This window comes from Uloborus diversus, chromosome 4 (genome assembly GCF_026930045.1).
Source record: "Uloborus diversus isolate 005 chromosome 4, Udiv.v.3.1, whole genome shotgun sequence".
NCBI classification, from domain to species: Eukaryota; Metazoa; Arthropoda; class Arachnida; order Araneae; family Uloboridae; genus Uloborus; species Uloborus diversus.
The window spans coordinates 186,458,797-186,468,832 of NC_072734.1; positions in this window are offsets into that span (position 1 = coordinate 186,458,797).

The following is a 10,036-nucleotide window of genomic DNA, read 5'->3' on the forward strand; positions in this document are numbered from 1 at the left end:
AGTCAACGTTTGAAAAAGCTAACATTGGAAAGGTATGATTGTTGAATTTCTTTCTCTAAATCTCATATCATTTACTTTTTTCTTAAATTTGTGTTAAGCTGTGAGTTTTAATTAGTGCTCAGCCTATTAATATTTAGTGAAAGCTCAACCAGAAGGTGTGGTAGTTTTCCCGCAAAGGTCCATACATACTAATTGGAGAGGTATTCCTAATCTGATCTTTTTCAACGGCTTAAAAAGACATGCCGAGATTTAGCTATTCTACTGGGTCATTCAATTCAATTCTGTTTTCTTAAAATCACCTAAACCATTTACAGCATTATTTTTACTGGTATTAACAATGCATTTAAAATTAATGTGACAAATAGGTTTATGTCTCACATTTAGATTGTTATCAATTTTTGTACTAGAAAAAACGCATTTAGATTTAGAATACCATCAAAGTTATTGTAGTTTTATTTAAGTTGGAATTTCCCAGGTTTAGAATGTACTTTTACATAATTTTCAGAAGAAGGAATCCAATGTTTCGGCCTCGCCAATAACGCTTCAGTTTCGGGTTCTTTGACATTGTTAAATTCCTTTACATTTGTTAATTTTATTGCTTATAGTTTCTGAATTTATGCTTTTAAGGTATTTGGGCAAGAAAGAATAAAACCTGTCTTTACATTTTGCAGAAATTATATTTATACTTTCAACTTTAGATCACCATCTTTACATTCCAATGAATAACCATTTTAATCTAATTGTGTACCAGACAAAAGGTTTTTCCTTAATTTTAGAGAAGAACATTATTTAGAACTAGAATATTTTTTACGCTTGTGTAAAAGAGTAGCATATACCTTCAGCAAGACAGCTTGATCCTTTAACTGCTGTTGTAAAACTGGATGAACCATTTGAGGTGTAGCTTACAAAAAGCTTTAGGTTGTTACAACGATGATGAGTAGAAGCAAAATCTACAGACCAGTAATTCGAGACTTCTTTTCTGGAGTTGACACTGCAAACTAAGTTCAATTCCTGCGTCTTTCTTTTACAGCATTTCACTTTTGTGTGACCACGTTTACCGCTAAAACTACACTGCAAGAACAACAGCAAAGGAGTTGACGATGTGTGTGAATAAAATTAGAGCTAGGAGTCAAAGAAAGAAGTTTCCAATTAGGTTGCTTGACCACCTCAAGCAACCCACTTTTGTGAGAGGGGTGGTAAATCCCTTTTACAAAACTGAAACGTCCATCCCCCTCCCTAATATAGTATTTTTTTAACAATGCTCCTCTCCCTGACCCAATCTCCCCCCTTTGCTCTGATGGGTCTTGCTTGTCCATGTGATTTAGAGTTTCTCTCCTCAGCGAAACACATGCAATCGTTGACTCCCCCCCCCCCCTCTTTGCTTTACTTGTCGCCTATAGTCGAAGGATTTCGCAAAATGGAAGGAAACAATGTGTTGCCATCTACTGACAACATTTTCAACTTTTTTTTTAAGTTTGGAACTTTTTTTTTTAACTTGGAGGGGGGGGGGGGGGGCGGGGGGAGACACTATCCACCACACCAGCAATTTTTTACCTTTTTCTCGTATGCACCGCGGCGCTTATTCTCAAAAATATGGTAGGTTAGGAAAACATTGTTAGTAAAGAATGCTAGACAGACAGTACTACACTTTTATCATCCAAGGTCTTTGAGTGATTTAAGTCTTAAGTCTTAAATCTTCTAAGGTAGTAAAATGTTTAGTGTTCATCCATTTGAATGGCTGAGAGCCATTGCAACAATGTTTATACTCGGTTTTGAAATGGTGTTTTCATATTGTATACGTTTTTTTTTTAATGATAAATGTTGTTAAGACATTATATTTAATAATAAGAAAAAATTAACCTGAAATCTTACCTCCGTTCTTGTTAAGACTTTTTAGAATATAGAATTGCATCCTATTATCCGGGAATTATATGCCCCCGCAGATTATACGAAGATTTTTTCTTCAGGCCGATTTTATCACCTGCGGATTATAGGCCTCCGCGGATAATATACAGGATAGTATGGTACATAAAGTATTGCACTTTATGCAAAACTTCATTTTGCGAGCACATAAAATTTTTATGTGATATTAGAATTACCCATATGTAAAATTGAATAAAAATCTGTGTATCTTTTATATTTGTGTAAAAATATTCAGTAATATACATATGTTTTTCGTTTTCTCTTTATTTAGTGATAATGAAGAATCTGCCAGTGAGCCAGAAGATGATTTTATCAAATGTAAAGTGTATTGTTTTAGCTAATACTATTTCCTTTATTTAGCATTTATTTCGTTATATGTGTTACAAATTTTATTTTTTATGCGATCCTGATGTGATTAAGATGTGTTAAAATAATCATTTCATTATTTGGATGTGTATTTTTTTAAAAAAAGGAATACATTAGGATTGTAAAAAAAAATTCAGAATGCCGTTTTATTTGAGCCTTTTAATTAAAAATTTTTTAAAGAAATTATTTCTAAATGCATTAAACCAGGAGATATAATGTATACAAATTAAAACATTATGGTTTTCTTAACCTCTTAACTGCGTAGCCCGAGCTGAGCTCGGGGTGAGGTTTATGTGCCTTTAACTGTGTAGCCCGAGCCCCTTGAGTAGGGGCAGTGGACTTTCCTGCAATACTCGAAGCAACTAACTGCGGGTGTCTTAAGATAAATTCCGAAAAAGGAGCAACCGCGGGTAGGTGGAGAGTGAGTTGTCGATCTAACTTATTTCCGCTCACTGGACAGGTGCACGTGTTCGAGAGCTATGAGTAAGTTCATCCTAACGCTGCTTGAAATGGATGTGTACTCAGAAATTGTGTATTTTTAGGTTAAAATTAGGTACTAAAAATGAATATTTTTGCAAAATGCTGAAAATGAAGTTTTCATTATAATTAATTATCAAATACAAAAAGATCGGGATTAGAAATCTTAGTCTGAAATAAATATAAAAGTATAACTAGCGTGCCAGCATAAAATCGTAATTAATCTGTTCAAATATAAATAACCTGTCAATGATACTTTTTCAAAAATATCATAAATTTAATTTCTCTTATAAAATGAAAGTTCATGGCACTAGCGTCCCTAGGAACTCTGAGTGACACCATTGTCAGATGGAATATAAACTTGATCTAATAATGTGGGTTATGCCATGTATCTTATTTTTTGATGATTAATTCTTTTCGATTTTTTGCGCTAAATCCAGAATTGAGAGGAAAATTTTCTTGTCACACATCTTCCGTAAAATTAAATTTTAATGTTTGCAAAAAAAAAAGAACATGTTTACAAGCGGTTTAAAATAATGAAATACAAGCACCATTTTTGGTTTTAAAAAAATGCAAAGTCCCAAAAAAAAAAAAAAAAATGCTGACATTTGTTTTGGAGTTTTAAGCCCGTTTTTCAAAGCAAAAAAGATACGAGCTTATTGGTGTAAAATGCATACTTTTACATTAATTAAATTATTTTTTATGAAGTATGTAATACCAACACGAAACCCTTATGCTTTGTCAACTCTTGAAAAGGAAGTATGAAAGATTTTTAGAGCAAATTCAATGTGTTCAGCGTACTCTCCTAAACATTCGAGGTATCTACAATACTTATCACTTAAAATTAATCCTAAACTTGGACTAATATTTGCAATTCAAGTCTTCTAAAATACATTTATTTACGAACTATTACGAGAAACCCCTCTCAAGATAAAATTCTAACTTGTTATACGAATATCTGTTTTGCGCTTTTCTTTTCTCTACAGAATGCCTTTCCGTCAAGTTCTTAATAAATTTCCTAGTATGAAATAAATAAATATCTGAGCTAAAAAGTAAATGGGGAAAAAATCAACAACTTTGGAAACAGCACAAGTTTACCAAAAACTTCAGTCGCATGTTTCGGAAAAAGGGGAGGGGGGGGGGGGAGCAAAGAAGACCTTTTTCATAACAAATTTTTTTTAAACTTAGGTATGAACTTGATTGGATGTGATGATTACCTCATAACATCCAAAGCTCACATCTTGTATTACAAGTTTCTCATTGCAATCCTCCTCTTCACTGCAATCCCCTTCTGTCTGCAACTTGTTTTGCAAATTAGTGCTGTTTTAAACGTTGTTAATCTTATAAATCACCAAGAGCTTCAAGTTTTTATTTAAAAATAGAAAAGTATTACATATTGCACATTTTATGCAAATGTTTTCAAAGGAAAATATTAATTATTTTAAGATGAAATTGCGAAACGCTTCTCATACACCTGGTAAAGCTCGAACTGAAAAAACTGCAGAGAAACATGATGCATTGTTATATATGCAGGGTGTCTCAGTTAAATGTTTCAGAGCTCCTATTAGGGGTGGGATGCATCCTGACGACTTGATATTATCGCATTGCTGTGTCGGAAATTCTTTCTCTACCCGAGAAATTCGACATATGCCAGAAGTATTAGGCGAGTTTTGTTGGCAAAAAAAAAGCATTAAATTTAGATTTAAAATAAATATCTAGTACGTTTTTCTCAAATTTTGAGTTGTGAAACTTTCCTTGCTAGAGTGCGAGAAATAAAGATATAATTAGAGAGAACATAAGCAGCTGGTGCACAAAAAAGTTGGAGATACATGAGAGAAGGGGGGTAGGTAGGCGGTACCCGTACAGGTGACTTTTTCTCAAATTTAATTTTAACGTCATTATTGATTAACAGACCTTTTCTCAAAATGTCCGAGGCACGACCTCAAATATTTTGACTAATGGTCATATAGTACTTCTTTCAATTCGATGCTACATTTTTTAACTTTTACAAAATAATAGGAACCTTTTCTTTTGAAAGAAAAGGGGAGAAAGAAAAGGGGGCAGTTGTCCCCCATACTAGTCGATTATAAATATATGTAAACAGAGAGAGAATCTAGTTGGATGTTTTTATTTTATTACAAAAAGTCAGCTGAATCTAAACTTGTGCGGCGTTTTAGTTAGTGTAAACTAAACGTAGTGCAAAAAAATCGTGGCATAACGTGAATCAATTAAATGTATCAATCTGCAATGCTGTAGTTTAGGAGAACGAAGGGAAGGAATGCTGCCAACCCGAAATATTTGAATTTCTATGGTAAAAATAATGCAATTTGTTACGTAAAATCGTTCGAAACCACCTTTACTTATGGTGTTGCTTTTTGTGGTCCCAAACCCCAAGTTGAGGCTAGTAGTTTTCCTTCTAATCAATATCTTCTTCCTGTTTCTCCTTTTTTTTTTAAAAAAAAAAAGATTTAAAAAGTAGCAGTTATTACATCGCGTCACTTTTACTAATATAGAGTGACAAGGTAGAAAATACAACACGTGTGTGTGAACTGTTTGCACCCCAAAAAGATATCTATTCAGAAAAGCTTAGAATGCGATGCGAATAAAAGACTTCAGACACTCCCAAGAGAGATCGATGAATAAAAAAAACAGGTTCGCTGTCGTATCAGTGCATTCCATTAGCCCTCCTTTCTTTGCCACAAACACAATTGCGGAATGTGTAGTTTTATAATAGCAAGATTCACTAACAGCTGGTGAACTTGAATAAAAAATCTTAAGTCTAAAAAGTGTCAAAAAAATAAATAAATAAAATAATAATATATTTAATCAATGATAAAAAAAAATCATTAAATAATACAGTAAAATCTCACTGCAGCAAATACATATGCAAAGAAATTTCCATTTCAACGAAATAAATATTCAACCCCATTTTTATTTATAGTGTACATTCAACACAAGATGACTGGTTTTAGAAGAAATTGATCAGAGAATGTTCTTACTTTTCATTCTGAAGCTGAAAAAGTAAAATATAGTTCTGCTATAGGAAAAAAATATTTAAAATCAGTGAAACATAGTAAAAGACTCTAGGTTTCACTAACATACATTATGTTTATGAGACCTAAGGAATAGTATTTCTTCCTCGTCAAAAGTATCATCACTTCACCAGTAAAAACTTGACCTGTTTCAAAACATCTTTAATGTAAAGTAAATTTCAAGTAAAGTTTATTTTAATGTTTTTAGTTAAAGGTAAATGAGGTAATCCTGTATTGCGTTTTTTTTTCTTTTTTTTTCAATGTTTTTCAAATCAATATGTGCCGAAAAATTATTTTTCTTTTTTTTCCTTTAACACATTTAGTTCTCTTCCGGTAATACTTTCCATAAAGTTAAAAAAAAAAAATCTGTTCGGAGTATCCGAAGATTCGAACATGCAAGGTTCTACTGCATATAGTAAACAATCTAGAATGTAAAATAAGAAATAACAACGTCAAAAAGCACGATTGCAGACTACTGCAGACACGTGTTTCGGCGTTACAAGGAACGCCTTTTTCAACGCAAAAGAAATGAGCTTATGGAGGAAAAGACATCCGAAAGCTCTTTTTTTTTTTGCATTGAAAAAGGCGTTTCCTTGTAACGCCGAAGCACGTGTCTGGAGTAATCTGTAATTTGTGCTTTTTTGACGCTGTGTCACTTCTTATTTTACTTTTTGTAACAAAGGTATTTATTTAACTAATCTTGGATGTATTCAAAACGAAGCAATATTCCTACAATTCACAATATATTTTCAATAAATATGAACAAGAAAATTAAATGATGCTTTCATTATACACATAAATTGGATCGATATTAGGAGAAGAATATTTCTTATACGCTCTTTTCGTTATTCCCCTCCCCTTTTATTCTCATCCAAGCAATTTAGTTTTTATCATGATCAAATTTTCACCGTCACTTGGGACGTTTAGCCATGAATATGAAAAATTAAGAAACAAGAACAAATTTTAATAGTTTGAAAGAAGAAAGGATAAAAATACAAAAATGTATGCTTTCCCCTCTTACTTATATATACACGTATAATATATATGAATTACTTTAAACATATACTAACACAACCCAGATCTTTTTCGAGTACTAATTCTAATCACAGAAACTAGATTCTAATGCTCGTTCAAGCACGAATTCCCACGTTGATTCTTCTACAATAGTTCAGGTTTTCTTTTGAAAGGGGATTAATTCTTTGCTCTTGCTTTTCATGGGTGCAATGTCTGACTGATAAGGTGTATACTGGCTGTGCATGCGCACTTCACAGTAGCTACATTGTTGTATCCACAACGAGAAGGCCTTCATTCTTTGTTGAACATTCGATGCATTTAGAACATTTTCTTCTTAGCGAATACTTATATGCTTCATAATGTCAGACGCAGATTATTCGAGCAACGACAGCTCTGATTATAGTATTTATTCTAATGACCAAGAATCTTCTGACGAAGAAAACAGCGCAGATGACAATTTAGCCAAATACACCCTCCCCCCCATCTCCGCCGAAAGAATACGTACTCCCACGACCCGACAACGATACTTGAGTCGCTAGTCACCATCTTTATTTGGGGGCCCTCCCCTCCCCTGCTTATATTGTTTATAAGTTTAGAACAGCGATTCTCTCTTGGTGGTTGGGTGGATCAGTACCAGTCCGGAGGAAAAATTTGCCGGTCCTCAGGGGTTTTTGCTCGTCCTCGATTTAAAATCTAGATAAATAAAACATTCAATATATACGTATGTGTGTGTGTGTATGGCGCCCTTTATAAATCCACAGTTTATGTCGGATCTCGAACAATTTGGCAGGGAGGTACTTGAGCACCCAAGAAAGAACGTAAGATCCAAAAATGGCGTTTTTCTAATATGAGGGCAAAAAAAAATGCTCACAAAAATTAGAATAAAATATCCACGGAAACCACTGATTTTTCTGCATCATTTGTTCCAATGTCCCAAGGTGATTAGAACGTGAGTTACAACTGTTTTTAACAAATTTCAATCTTAAAATGTAGGTAAGCCTTCAATTTGAAATTCGTTGCTGCTTACGGTCATTGTTGAAAAATGATTTTATAAAAATTAGTAGCGTGACGAAAATCATTGAGAAGAGAGATCTGTTGCCGTTTTTTTTTTTCCTCGAATACGAACAAAAAAATTCCACCTTTTGTTTTGAGGCTTTTTCAATAATTGGGGGATTTAAAAATTTTCTATTTTGGTAACTTTTTCTCGCTTCGTCAGGAAATTTTGCAGATTTTTAATATTATTTAGCCTGATCGTTTGACATAACTTTTATTTTCGAGGTAGACCGATTGAAGCCCGGGTGACGAAGCTATGAAATAAACAAATTAAAAATTCTTTATTCAAAAACAAATAAAGAAATAAATGTAAAAGTCTAATAATATCCTATGTAATGGTTTTTGCATGAATTTGGTGATTAATTTTCAAAATTCTCCGATTTTTCTCAAATGCTCACTTACTTATGGATAGTTGTTACAACAATTAGCTATCTACAACCTTTGCTATAAAATGTTTTGCAACAAATCTCTAATATGTAGTAAAAAAAAAAACTCGACTGCCCACTAACATTTTCCACAACAATCCGCTATCAAAAATTTCCCTTTTTTTTGGAGAAAAAAAAAATAAAAAGAAAATGAGAAAAAAGGGGGGGGGAGGGATTCTCCGGTCAGATTAAATTTTTAGCAGATTTTTCAGGTTATGCGAGTCATTTTCTTTTTTTTTCATATAAAAAAATAATAATAAATAAGGCGAGAAAAAAAACTGACCGGTCCGGGAGCTCTTTTAAAAAGATGTTGCCGGCCCGCGGGTCAAAAAAGGTTGAAAGAAAAATCAATTTAGTGCTTAGGTATTATAGCAGTCACTGGCGTAATCAGAATTACCATCTGGGAACTGGGCCGTAGTCTACGGCTCCTGCTTTTGAAATGCTCCCAAGTGACTAAGATTTTGATTTAGCCAATGGCAAAATCCAGTGGCGCACATGGCAACCCCGCGGTGCGGGAGGGGGGGGGGCGCAAGGAGTATGAGGGCGTACGTTCAGAAAAATAAGCACTATGTTGAAATTTAAATCTTGCGGGGGGGGGGGGGGGGAGCATCAAAGCCTATCTACGCCCCTCTCCCCATATTTTAGTCGGATCCTGCATTTGATTTTGATTTCAGTTACAGTTGAGGTAAACCTAACCTGACAGCGTCGTGATGTTATCATTAGGATCTGCTCAGCCTTCAAAATGCTGCCAGGTTAGGTTTGCCCCATCTACAGTTACATTTTGTAAGCAAACTCTTCTTCAATTGTAAGTTTGTAGACGTCGGTTCCGAATGACAATATAACATATACGAAGCATTCAAGTTTATCGTTTAAAAAAAATACAATTGCTATTGAATTTTTTGCCGGCTTGAAATTATTAATATAGAACAGGATAAATTATAAATGTTTCAGTCTGAATTTCATTGCTAGAAAACTTTGGTTTTAAGTTGGTTGGAACCAATGAAACACTAGCACACCCAAGTAAATGGGTGTGACTCAAGAAATACGTGATGAAAGTTAATGCACCAGCTTTTGACTACCATATTAAAATTTATGCAGCAAAACTAAAAACCGTTAGTTTGTAAAAAAAATAACATTGCTTATGATAGTATAATCATGTAGCAAATGCTAAGCTTCGCAGTTTTAATAAGCAATCTAATTATCCATAGAATATAAAGAACTTCATGTTAAAGTTTGTGGTAAGGGAAAGTTATTTCAACTTCCATCAATTTTTGTTTCTTTTTTAAAATCGTATTTTTTTAATTTTTAAATTAATTTGATTTAATTGCGCAGTTTTAAAAGTTGAACCGCAAATTTCAATAACCAAACTAGTTGACTAGCATTTACAAAATATATAACGTCTGTTTGAACATAAGTAAATATTTCGGAATTTCGTAGTAAAATGCTTAGAGGTCCTTTTGAAGCTAGGAGAATTTAAAAATGGTTTTCAGAACAAACCTAAGAAAAGAGAAAGCCAAAATGAATACATTCCAGCTGTCATCGTCAACCTACCCCTTGCACCTCAGGGACAGCGTTCCCTCCCACTCTTTAGAAACCATCGCGAGGTGGATCCCCGTAATGGCTAGATTGATCAAGCAGAAGCTCCTTTGTAAAACGAAAGGAGTAGCAACCCAGGAGGTCCCGGAACCAAATGCATTGCTGGGAAGTGAACATTTCTCTTCAAAATGTTTACGCAGAAAATGACCT